The following is a 13403-nucleotide window of genomic DNA, read 5'->3' as shown; positions in this document are numbered from 1 at the left end:
TTCTCCTTCTCTGTGCCCTGAACTAAAGAAGAGCTAGTACTAAAGGGAGGGCAGGGGTGGGCAGAGAGGGGGTGGAGTGGGAGGAAAGACAGGAAACCCGAGGGCCAGGTGATCAGGGGAACGCCTGGCAGCCCTCTGATCCCGAACTCCACTCAGCATCTGTCTCCAGCACTTGGTCTGACAATCAGATCCTCTCTCCGCTCGGTGCCAGGGTCCCCATTATTTCAGGGCACTTGAAGTGCTGTCGTAAAGGCAATGACCTGTAACATCCCACTCAGCAGCATGTGCGGAGACTCCACAGCATGGGCAGACAGGGCCAGGGGCTGCGTCTCTGCCACCTTTCAGGTATCTCCCCATGTGTGTTTATTGAGTGCCTACTGTATGCCCAGTGCAGGGCCAGGCACTGTGCAGAATAGAGAAAAGCAGAGCAAAGTATATTCTGGAAGCTCTGTGGGAGTGAGATGGATGCAAACTCCAGCCTACAGGGTGTTGAAAAGAAAGGGGTCCAACTGCTGGGGTTGCCCTAGAACCACAGCGTGTATGCTAAGTCGCTTCAGTCATGTCCAGCTCTTTGTGACCCCGTGGACTGTAGCCCACCAGGCTCCTCTGTCCATGGGATTCTCCAGGCAAAATCACTGGAGTGGGTTGCCGTGCCCTCCTCCAGGGGATCTTCCTGACACAGGGATCAAACCTGCACCTCTTATGTCTCTTGCACTGGCCCGTGAGTTCTTTACCACTAGCACCACCTGGGAAGCCCTGTGCACTGGGGGTCCTGGAGAGACGATGTTAGCCCGAAGGGCACACTCTCCTTGAAGCTTAGGTGGATATTGCAAGGACTCCGGTCTGGAGACAGAGTTCAGGGTATGTGTCCCAAGATAAGCCTCAACTCCACAGGCACCTCCATCCCCTAACCCAGGATGGGAGCAGATGGAAACCATCCCCCACAATCCCACCCCTCTCCCCTTCCTCCATGGATGGCGTCTGAATGGAAGTGGTTAAGTTCGGTGAGAACTGGTCTGAGTTGTGCTTGAAGTTCTGCAGAAAAAGAGAAATACTGGCTCCTTAAGTGAGCTGTGTTCTCAGTTTGAATATTGATGAGAAGTTTTCGAAAGTAAGTAGACGCGTGTTAATTTGTGCCATTGTTCAAGAGGACTAGTTGGCATTAGTGGCATCACATGACTTTGCTAAACACAATATAGGTATACAAGTAGAAATTACAAATAGTAGAATTATATCTGATCTGTCTTGTAATTGCCTTTCAAGTATTACATGGAGACAATGGAGACATGAATTTGAAACTGACTCAGAGACGATGCAATCATTTCAAGGGAATGTATGTTGGTTGAGGAAAAGACTGTCTGGATATTTAAAGAAAGTTGTGCAAAACAATGGAATAGAGAAATAGGTATATCATCCTCAGAAAGGGTTCTGTGCTGGTGTGGAAGGCGTTCTAGTATCTTCTGGGTGACTTGAGGGTGTCCACAGCATGAGCCAGAACCACCAGTCCTGATTTCTGGCCTTGGCTCTGCCACTTTCTACCTATATGACTTTGAGCAAATTATTTAACTTCTGAGTATTTCATTTTTCTCAGCAGTAACACAGGGATGGGCTAGTGCCCACTGACTGAGTGGTTACAGTGAATAAATTAGATAATATATTTAACTCTTTGTGCAGGGCCTGGCACTTAACAAGGGCTCAACAACTCTTGGCTTCCATCTTTATTATTAATATTTTCTATTAGAAGGGTGCCTATATTTTATTGAAATAAGTTCCACCTATAATATTTTTACTTCCCTCATTCATAAGCTCACTCTTGTCTTCTCCAAGACCTGTGAGGCCTATTTTTTTGGTGCCTAAAATGGCAGCGAGCAAACCAAGGCAGCCTCCATGGACCACACTTCCCATGTCAGCTCTGGCTCCTAGCCCGAGCCAAGGCACTGAGGCTACACTAGTGGCCCATTTGTGCACATCTCACTTCCTTGAGATGTCACCTTGGAAGGGGGTCACATCTGTGGGTCCTTCAGCGTAGGAGGAGAGACCCCTCCAGGGAAATCCTACTTCCCTGCAGCCCCCTTGAGTCCACGTGACTTGGCGATAAACGTTCACTCTCTTTAAGACAAGGAAGTCTCAGGAGACTAGCAGTACACACGTGAACTGTGACACATACACAGGTTCTCCCGCTTGTCCCTTGCCTCGGCGCCACTTTAAACATCAGCTAGTCCAGGGTTCCCCAAATTTCATCCTCAGAGCCAAAGTTTTGCAGGATATTAAAAAATAAAAAGCCTTCTTTGGTCTAATGCATTTGGAGTATTCTTGCCTGGGAAATCCCATGGACAGAGGAGCCTGGTGGGCTATACAATCCATGACATCACAAAACAGTTGGACATAACTTGATAACTAAACAACAGTGGGTAAGCAGATATCTTGACGGTAGCATTTCTTAGAGCATCAGTGTGCTAAATCTCCAAGCTAGGGGAGCGCTGGCAAATTTAGGAGGTCATGTCTCCCAGACTCCTTTGACCACAAAATTCACTTTACCACGAGCACTCAGGGTGGAACTTTCACTGGGAAAGTCTTCATTTTTGTCTCTTCCCAGCCTCTCCAGGTTTCTCTCAAGCTGTTTGCCCGGCTCTAGGCCTGGCACTGGTCTCATCTTCTGCATTGTTTCATTCGTAGGCACAGACTGGATCCTTGGTCTTTACTCCTCTGAGTTTGGGAAAGGAGGGTTCTTTGATCTTTGCCTTAAAGTCACAGCCAGACTTTGGGGCTAAGATTCTCTCCTAGTTCACTGTCCCCCACTGTCCCCTGGGCTCTCTCTGCTCATAAGTGCTCCCAGGACCATCTCTCCTCCATCCTAGGTTCCTTCTGCCCTCTTCAACTCTGAACTTAGCCCCACCCTTAATCCTCAATTCATTGTTCTCTGAGAGTCACCAATTTTATTAAAATTATTAACGTTCTACCTCTTGCCTACTATCACCATTCAGATGTGTACTGTTCTCACCTGAGATTCATAGATTATACCACTTTGCATCTTTTCAGATGGTTCCTAATGCAGGAGCCATTGTTCTCAGATCTTTATTAGTCTCTCTTCAATAATTCAATAATGCTGATAACCTGATATTCCTCAATTCACAATGATTTAGAGGAGACAATTCATTTAAGTATGGGGGTGTCCCTGGTGACTCAGATGGTAAAGAATCTGCCTGCAATGCAAGAGACCAGGGTTCGATCCCTGGGTCAGAAATATTCCCTGGAGAAGGGAATGGCAACCCACTCCAGTATTCTCGCCTGGAGAATTCCATGGACAGAGGAGCCCGGCGGGCTACAGTCCATAGGATTACAGAATTGGACACAACTGAGCAACTAATGCTTGCTCCAAAACACCAAAGACCAAACTTTTAACATGTGTTACCCTTTTTTTCTCTTTATTGTAGTGGTCTTAAAGTATACTTTGATGCTAAATGGTGCTAAGAAGGATCAGATGGTGCAAGGGAAGACATGTTAGAACGTCTATTTATTTTTCTATTTAAAATAGGAAATTAGGCTTTGCTCTTTTAATACACAGTGAATACTGTGTGCCATTTTCCTGCCTTGGTCTATACATCGGCCATTTATGTGTCTAGAAGGCATGGAGGTATGTGGAGGGGCCTACCCCTCCCAGTGGTAGACACTGGCGGTCTTACTGACTGATTCAGTTTCACATATATGACAGAAAATATGTACGTGCAACTGATACTGTCAATATTGTTTTTAAAAAATCCTTTAAATAGAATCTACAGTATTTTGCGATGAGCTGAGAGTGAGCATGAAAATTTATTTTGTACAACATAGAGGTTTTCAGATTATGGAAATATAAAGAGTTTTCTTTTAAAAGAATCAAAATGTTCTACATTTGCTGACCTTTTCAGTTCTGACAAGCAGCTGTCAGAACTATGCCACTTTGCTGATAACTTTGAAAACGTCAACAGTTCATCTGCCCCCTCAATATAAAGGCAATGTGTTAACAATGATTTAGAAAGTAACTACTTTCAGAAAGCATTTAGGGCAAGAAGAGACCATTTGGGAAGAGAAAAAGGATGTTTGGAAATATTTTCACCTTTATATGATTTGATAATGAGGAAATATGACACTTTAAAAACTCATATCTCAATGCTTTAAAAACTTGAAAATAGAATCTTCTACTTGCTTAAAACCTTCTAAGTAGTTTCTGAGAGTTTTAACCCATTTGTTAAAGAATATAAAAATTTAGCATCTTCCTATTAGTTAAAAGAACAGATGATTGACATCAGAAAAGATGGAAATCTATTAGCTGAATTTCAACAAGAATCTTCACGTAATTGGTTCATGAAACTGAAAAGATATATACATATCCTGATTTAGTCAGCATAGCCAGCAGTGTACTTTTTGCATCTCTGTGTCTACATGAAGTGTCTTTTTGCTGTTGTTATGACAGCCACTGAAGCAAAGTATTGAAATAAACTGGACCCTAGACCTCAAAACCCCGTATCACAAAGTGCTAAACAAGTATTTTCAAAAGTAATGAAAGCAATCCCAACACATCAGTCTCACCACTATTTGTAATAATTTTCATGGTGATAGTAAAATGTTTGTATCATTCATTAATAATAGAAAATAAAAATTAAGATGGTATTTTATCTTTATCTCACTTCATTATTTCCTCATTTTGTAATAATGCAATGGTGTTAATAAGTACTCTTTGTAAAGAAATATATGAGCTTTGTAAGTGTATGCTCAAAAATTGTTTTTTACTATGGGGTATGCAATCAAAACTCTCTAGAGACCTACTGGTCATTGGAGTGTGTAAAGTTGCAGCTGTTTCATAAATTGCTTTCATCTCAATCTCTGATATTCACTTTCCTGTTACCTTTTAAACCAACCTCCTTTGTACCCAAGAGTTTGTTCGTTTAGACCCAGCTCAGAAGCTCATAGTCTTCTGTGAGTTGGTGCATCCATGTGGGTGGAGTCCCTGTGGTCAGTTTCTTTATTCCTCAGTAATTTGCCCAATGCCTTCTAGATCTTTCTAGGGCCAGGATCCCTGAACAGCAGATTGAAAATTCCCTGTGGGAGCAACAGTAAGGAATTTGAGATGATGCTGACAGATGAGCATCAGATAAGCAGATAGCATTACCATGGCTATGCTGTGAAAGGTGGTGGGGACAATTCTTGCATCTAAATGCTCAGAATGACCTTGGAGCTTGAGAATCACTGTGTGTGTGCTGTGCTTGTTTGCTTTGGTCGTGTCTCACTTTTTGTGGTTCCAAGGACCACGGCCCACCGGGCTCCTCTGTCCATGGGATTCTCCAGGCAAGAATACTGGAATGGCTTGCCATGCCCTCCTCCAGGGGATCTTCCCGGTCCTGGGACTGAACCCACATCTCCTGTGTCTTCTGCACTGCAGGCAGATTCTTTACTACTGAGCCCCCAGGGAAGCCTGGTGAGAATCATCACAAAGACAGAAATTAGCCAGCCCAGAGTCAGTCTTTTCTCATCATGTCTCCAGTCCCCACTCTTTCCTCCTTGGTCTCATCCCATCGCCACTCTTTCCTTTATCCTATTTTTGACCTTCCTCCCATCGCCCTCCTTACTTATCCCAATCTCTTATCTCACTCTTCTCCACATCCACCTTCCCCGTTCCCCTCTCTGGGGAGGGAGGCAGAGCTGGAATGGGGTCAGGCCAGTGTTTTTCAAACTGCTGGTCATGACACATTAGTGGGTCGAGAAATCAATTTAGTGGGTCACGGAATCAATTTAAAGGGTCATGACCAGAACGTTTTTTTAAATGGAATAGAGGAAAATCAAATAGAACAGTGTCCATCAAACATAGTAAGGATAAGTGCTATCCGTAAGACTATATATGTGCCTGTATGTGTGTGCCCTTGGTTGCAACGTAAAGCCTATCAGTTGCCGAGAGTCCTGGAATCCTGGTTGGAATGAACACGCTGGCCTAGGGGGCAATGAGAATAACTTGCACACACTGGCAGTAAGGTGACTTCAGCTTTGAACTTCTGGCTCACATTTCAAGCCGTGCTAATGACATCATCTGCTCCTCCACTAGTTTGTAGTCAAGCGATTTCTCAGTTCCAACAGTTTGGCTTCAACAGCTGTTTGTTAACAGTTTGGTGTGACAGCTGTGGGCTGGTAGGCAGGCATTGGACACAGAGTAAGGCTAACTGAAACTGGAATCAAAGCTTGGCTTGATGTGATTCTAGACTTCTGAGTCTCTGTTTTCTCATTTGTGCACCACATCCATTCTTTCCAATCTGTTATTTTATTAAGGGGGTTTTGTCGTTCAGTCGCTAAGTCGTGTCCAGCTCTTTTGTGACCCCATGAACTGCAGCATGCCAGGCTTCCCTGACCTCCACTATCTCCCAGAGATTGCTCAAATTCATGTGCCTTGAGTCGATGATGCTATCTATCCATCTCATCCTCTGTCGTCCCCTTCTCCTTTTGCCTTCAGTCTTTCCCAGCATCAGGGTCTTTTCCAATAAGTCGGCTCTTCGCATCAGGTGGCCAAAGTATTGGAGCTTCAGCTTCAGCATCAGTCCTTCCAATGAATATTCAAGGTTGATTTCCTTTAGGAGTATTAAGGTACACATGGAAAATAAATTTATTTGCACAGCTCTCTAGAGGCTGGAGGTCCCCCCATGACCAGAGGGCACCGGACTCTGGAGGACACGTCTCCTCCAGGCATTTCCCAGCATCACTGCATGCCACCACTCCCCAGGTGGGAAACTGTCCAGATGACCACAGTATACAAACAGGTCTGGAAATATTTGTCCCTGTAAGCCTGTGTGTAGGTCCCCATTCTGGGAACATACAAAGATGTGAAAGACATCAATGCCATCTAGAAGCTGACTGTTTAGCAGTTGTCCTCACCACCTGCAGTTTGCAAGAGACACTGTGTGATTCAGGGCCAGCCGAGTCCTGAACAGCTTTTATTTGCAGTGGCCTCTTTTTGCCTGGGGCCCTGACACTTGAAAGTTTCTTTTCTTTCTGTGGGAACTGAACATAACCTCTGAAATGCCTTGTAATCTTGATATTTCTCAGTTATAGACATAAACCTGAGGTGAGTCAAGGCTCTAATGGCTCTCCAAATGCCAGAGTCTGCTGCATTCACCGTGTGCACCAAAGGGAGTAAAATTAATTACTACCTTCTTAAAGAGCTGAGCCTGGGTGGATACACCCTTGAAAGTGGCCAGCAGAAATGCTCCATCCTCCCCACGCAGCTGCCTGCACGTCTTTCTGCTAAAACCTTTGATGCCTGAGGACCCCTGCCTCGGGCCATTAGCAAGAAGGCTGGTCATTATTAACTAGTTGGCATTGACTGATGGCACCAAGTTTTTTTTTTTGGTCACACATGGGCTGGTGGCAGCCGCTTAGTTGACCCCTGGAATTTGGAGTTTATTCTGCCATGGAAACAAAGAAATAAATTAGAGCAATAAACAGAAGCCCCCATGGTTAAACACACTGGTTAGAGCTGCTCACTAGCCTCTGCTGATTGCCTCCCAAAAACCACACACACACCAAAGAATCCTGCCTCTCAGCCCCTTGGTTCTCACTCCCAGATTCCTGGCACTCTTCCTCTCTAGACCATTAAAATGAAGAGACAGATTTTGTCCTTTTATTTTCACCCTCTTGAGCCCAGTGTCACAGAAGGAGATGGTGTTTGTGCAACATCTTGCTTATTAAAGATTCGGGAATTCCAGGTTTATGTAAGCGATCTTCCTTTAAAATATGCTTATATAACAGATTGTATGTTAAGAGTACCATGGAAGTCTCTCTGCATAGAAAATAACTCTTTAACTTTGTCAGGTCATACTTGATGTTTCTTAAAAGTGAGAGAAACATGTTATTAAGTGATATCCTTTCAACTCAATTCCACAAGCACTTGTTATTGACCTACTAGAGACACTGGCAAGCGACAGTTCAAATCTGATTGGCCATTGCTTTTGTAAATCAAGTTTTATTGGGACCCAGTCACACCCATTCATGGACGTCTCATCTACAGTTGCTTTTACCAGGACAGCAAGTTGAGTAATTGAGACAGGCCATATGACCTCGCCAATGCCTGAAGTATAAACTATCTGGCCTTTTATAGACAACAGTGTGGTTTCTCCTGACCTACTATGTGTTAAATCTCAAGGTCAGGGGGAAAAGAGAGCTGGATACAGAAGAAGTCTGGCAGGGTCCTTGTCCTCCGGGAGCCTGCAAGTTCACTGGGGAGAAGGATCTTCTTCATGAAGCGTGAACTGCCAACAGTCCTCAGTTTTCTGTTCAGCTTCATGGTGTCCGCCCTCACCTTGGGCCTCTGCTTCCATCTTGCCATCTATCCAGGATGCCCCATGACCTCTCACCAGAGAAATCTTGTACATGCTTCAAACCTGCTTCCCCTTCCCGTCATTCTCACCCCCAAACTCTGCGTGACACTCTCCTGCTAGTTTGCCTTTGCAGGCCTGGAGGATAATTTGTACCATGCAGATGTTCAATGAGCATCTGGGATCTTCAGATGAATCCCCACACTGATTTGGGGAAGAAGGGGGAAATCTCCATGAAATGACCTTCTCATTACCAATTAAAAAAAAAAAAATATATATATATATATATATATATATCCCAAGCAGAGTCCAGGCAAAACTCATGAGCTGGAATACTCTACATGTCATCTCAGGCCAAGACCTTGGCACGGGCTCTAAACCAAGTTCCAAGGATTCCCCAAATAATGAAACCATGTGGGTTACTGTCTTCTATCGTCTGTCTGTGTCTGTGTTAGTCACTCAGTCGTGTCCGATTCTTTGCAACCCCATGGTCTATAGCCTGCCAGGCTCCTTTGTCCATGGGATTCTCCAGACAAGAGTACTGGAGAGGGTAGCCATTCCCTTCTCCAGGGGATCTTCCCGACCCAGGAATCGAACCTGGGTTTCCTGCATTACAGGAAGATTCTTTACTATCTGAGCCACCAGGGAAGCCCGCTGTCTTCTATACAAGTCACTATTTCTGGAGAATATCTTTTGTCCATTTTTGGTTGTATATAAAAAAAGAGGGCCAAATAACATATTCTTCTCCTGCTTTCCCACTAACATCTTCTAAACACCACCCCTACAGAAAAGGAATTTTTTTAAAAAAATCAAAATGAGAACAATAATTTTATGTGATAGGATTATTTATACGGCTGTTCTCCCCATGATGAATCCATCCAGGAGCTCAGCACCTCCCCCCAGGTGCCAATTCATAAATCAGGAAATGCTATTACCCACTGGCCGTAAGAACAGAGCCCACCCCAACACAGAGGACTCATTTCAGGAGCAGCTGCCACATTTCCAGCATAGAAATGAGTTCAGAAAAATCCACCTGGCTGTCTAAAAGGAGGAGAAATGTCTTTTATTTGATAAGTAATCAGTCTTTCCTTCTTCTCAATCCCTTCTCCCCTAGAAATACATGGAATTAATGGCCCAGATATATGCTCTTCCACAGAAATAATAATAACAGAGCTAACTAGATTGAAGTGGGGCAAAGGGCACTAGTGAGGATGGTGCAGATTTCCTAGGAAACCTTTCCTATTGGCTTAAATCAGTTCATTAAAAAAAAGCATGGAGACAATTTAGTGGAAGTCCTCCTTTCTGGGTGTCTCTCCTGCAAACACCCATCAGGGGCAGGCAGAGAACCAAGAAAAAGAGTTGAGAAGGAGGAAGTTAATGCGGAAAAGACTGCAAAGTGGTTGTTAGTGATTTCTCCAATGTAATCAGGTACTTAATTTTTATCTCAATGGATATGTGTTGGACTGAAAGTGAAAATGTTAGTTGCTCAGTAGTGTCTGACTCTTTGTGACTTCCCGGACTGCAGCCTGCCAGGCTCCTCTATCCATGGAATTCTCCAGGCAAGAATATCAGAGTGAGTAGCCATTCCCTTCACTTGGGGATCTTCCTTACCCAGGAACTGAACCTAGGTCTCCTACATTGCAGGTGGATTCTTTACTTTCTGAGCCACCAGGGAAGCCCAAGTTGGAATGGGGAGGGATCATGAAGAGAGTTAAAGAAAGAGAAGAAAGGAGAGAGAAATGAGAAGGAAGGTGGCAAGAAAGTCTTCTAGGGGTATGACCATAGTCAGCTGGCAAATAGGAAAGATACAGCAAAACAGGTGATGCCTATGCATCTCTGTAGTTTACATTCTAGAGGGGATGGTGATAGACAGTGAGCAAGTCATCCAATAAGCAACCGAGATAATTTCTTCTAGTGCTGAGTGCTAAACAGGAGTCACGTGGCAGAGTGAGCTGGAATTAGCAGTAGGGGGCAGGTTTAGGCTTGGTGGCCCAGGAAGCTCTTTCTGAATAGACGAGATGTGAATATCAAGTATCTATGAGGAGAACAGTCTAGACAGAGGGAACAGCAAGTGCAGAGACCTGAAGCAGGGTGCACTTGGAACATTCAATAAGAGAAAGATGGTTGCCATGGAGAGAGATGCCAGGGGCAAACGGAAGCCCATGCAGATGTGTAGGAGATAACTTTGGAACTCTTCAACAGGGCCAGGTGTCCATGACTAATTTTTTTTTTTTTTTTTTTTGGCCTCACCAAGTGGCATGCAGGACCTTAGTTCCCTGATCAGGAATTGAACCTGTGCCCCTGTGTTAGGAGTGTGGAGTCTTAACTACTAGACCACTAGGGAGGTCCCAACCATGACTAATTTTGATCTAATTCATGTGGTAGAGCAACAGTCAGGAAATTGTGCAGAAAAAACAAAACAAAGACGAAGACAGGGAAAACCCTGTCTTCTGTTTATTGCCTGGACTGCCCTTTGCCTGAACATCATCTAGAATGGGAGAGAGATGTTCTTTGATAAAACAGCAACAATGATTAGAGCTAATAGTACAGTTCAGCTCAGTTCAGTCACTCTGTCATGTCTGAATTTTTAGCAACCCCATGGACTGCGGCACACCAGGCTTCCCTGTCCATCACCAATTCCCGGAGCTTACTCAAACTCATGTCCATTGAGTCAGTGAGGCCATCCAACCATCTCATCCTCTGTCATCCCCTTCTCCTCCCGCCTTCAATCTTTTCCAGTATCAGGGTCTTTTCAAATGAGTCAGTTCTTCGAATCAGGTGGCCAAAGTATTGGAATTTCAGCTTCAGCATCAGTTCTTCCAATGAATATTCAGGACTGATCTCCTTCAGGATGGACTGGTTGGATCTCCTTGATGTCCAAGGGACTCTCAAGAGTTTTCTCCAACACCACAGTTCAAAAACATCAATTCTTTGGCACTCAGCTTTCTTTATAGTCCAACTCTCACATCCATACATGACTATTGGAAAAACCATAGCCTTGACTAGATGGACCTTTGTTGGCAAAGTAATGTCTCTACTTTTTAATGTTCTGTCTAGGTTGGTCATAACTTTTCTCCCAAAGAGCAAGTGTCTTTTAATTTCATGGCTGCAGTCACTATCTTCAGTGATTTTGGAGCCCCCCAAAATAAAGTCTGTCACTGTTTCTATTGTGTCCCCATCTATTTGCCATGAAGTTATGGGACCAGCTGCCATGATCTTAGTTTTCTGAATGTTGAGTTTTAAGCCAACTTTTTCACTCTTCTCTTTCACTTTCATCAAGAGGCTGCTTAGTTCTTCTTTGATTTCTACTATAAGGGTGGTGTCATCTGCATATCTGAGATTACTGATATTTCTCCCAGCAATCTTGATTCCAACTTGTGCTTTGTCTAGCCCAGCATTTCTCATGATGTACTCTGCATATAAGTTAAATAAGCAGGGTGACAATATATAGCCTTGACATACTCCTTTACACTAATGGTTACATATTGCTTAATGTTACCTTGGCAGTGTCTTTTTGTGTGATTGTGTATGGAGGGGCTTCATGTTTTGTCAGCTTTATTGAGGCATAATTAACATAAAATCACCTGTTAAAGTGTACAGTTATATGGTAGTAATGTTTATATGCTGATTGCAGTGGTGGTCACATGAATCTATACAGGTGATAAAATGACAGAACTGTATAGATACTTCATAACAATGTCATTTTCTTGGTTTTGATATTACAGTTTTGTACAATGTAATCATTGGGGGAAATGGGTGTTGGATACATGGGACCTTTCTATACTATCTTTGCAACTTCTCAAGAATCTAAAATTATTTAAAATATTTTTTAATTAAAAAGCAAAATAAAAATTTTAAATGTAGATAGAGGAAAACAATTTTAATTATACTACACTAATCATTGTTGCAGAGAGGATCCACCATTGGATACAGAAATTAATGGGCAAAAGTTAGAGGAGAATTAGGATATTTGTATAGTCCCAATGTATTTCTTCCAGATATTTATTCACTTCAAGGGGAAAAATAGTAACTTGACAGTGGAGAAACCACCTTAGTCAAAGTTAACATCATCAGTAACAAGACATATCAATATGATGAGTTCCTTGAGAAAATGCACTGATAAGGACATAATATCGCTTTTATAACATTCTTGCCCAAAATGCATATACTCATTCTAATTATGCAAAAGCCTCAGACCAACCCAAAACGAAAGGCATTCTAGGAAATAACTGACTGGTATTTGTGAAAAGTGTCCAAGTCATGAAGACAAGGAAAGATTGTTTAAAATTACAGATGACTAAGAGTTACAATAACTGACTGGAATGTGAGGTTCTGGAAAGGAATAGAAAATTAAGTAGAAGAACTGGTGAAATTAGAATCAGACCTAGAGTTTAGTTAGTTGTATTTTACCAATGTTAATTTCCTGGTTTTCACAGGGGCAACGTGGTTATGCATGCTTTTAATATTAGGGAAGCCTGAGCGAAGGGGATATGGGAAATATTTGTGCTAGTTATGCAGCTTTTCTCTATGTTTAAAATTAATTCAAAATAAATAGTTCTTAAATTTTTTTTTAAATGTATACAGTAATGTAGTCACAACTGCAATCTAGATATATTGTTGTGTTGTTCAGTTGCTAAGTCATGTCCAACTTTTTGCGACCCCATGGACTCCAGCATACCAGGCTCCTCTGTTCTCTCCCAGAGTTTAGTCAAATTCATGTCCACTGATCAGTGATACTATCTAACTATCTCATTCTCTGCCGCCCCCTTCTTCTTTTGCCCTCAATCTTTTGCAGCATCAGGGTCTTTTACAATGAGTAGGCTCTTCACACCAAAGTGTCGGAGCTTCAGCTTCAGCATCAGTCCTTCCAAGAATATTCAGGGTTGATTTCCTTCAGGATTGACTGGTTTGATCTCCTTGCAGTCTAAGGGATTCTCAAGAGTCTTCTCCAACACAACAGTTCAAAAGCATCAATTCTTCCTGCTATAGACATTTCCATCCCCTCATTTTTTTTCAGCTATAGATTTAAAGGTTTTTATTTTTCTATTATGTAAAGACTTAGTTATT

General features: G+C 42.9%; 1 protein-coding gene across 1 annotated transcript in view; it reads left to right on the top strand.

Annotated features, from left to right (window-relative positions):
• The window catches only part of PLXNA4 (plexin A4), a 471238-nt gene that overhangs the window by 311538 nt on the left and 146297 nt on the right, over positions 1 to 13403 (top strand). The window lies entirely within an intron of this gene.

Source organism: Cervus canadensis, chromosome 3 (assembly GCF_019320065.1).
Source record: "Cervus canadensis isolate Bull #8, Minnesota chromosome 3, ASM1932006v1, whole genome shotgun sequence".
In the NCBI taxonomy this organism is placed as follows: domain Eukaryota; kingdom Metazoa; phylum Chordata; class Mammalia; order Artiodactyla; family Cervidae; genus Cervus; species Cervus canadensis.
Note: the sequence above shows the minus strand (reverse complement) of the source record. Positions and strands in the feature narration are given on the sequence as shown.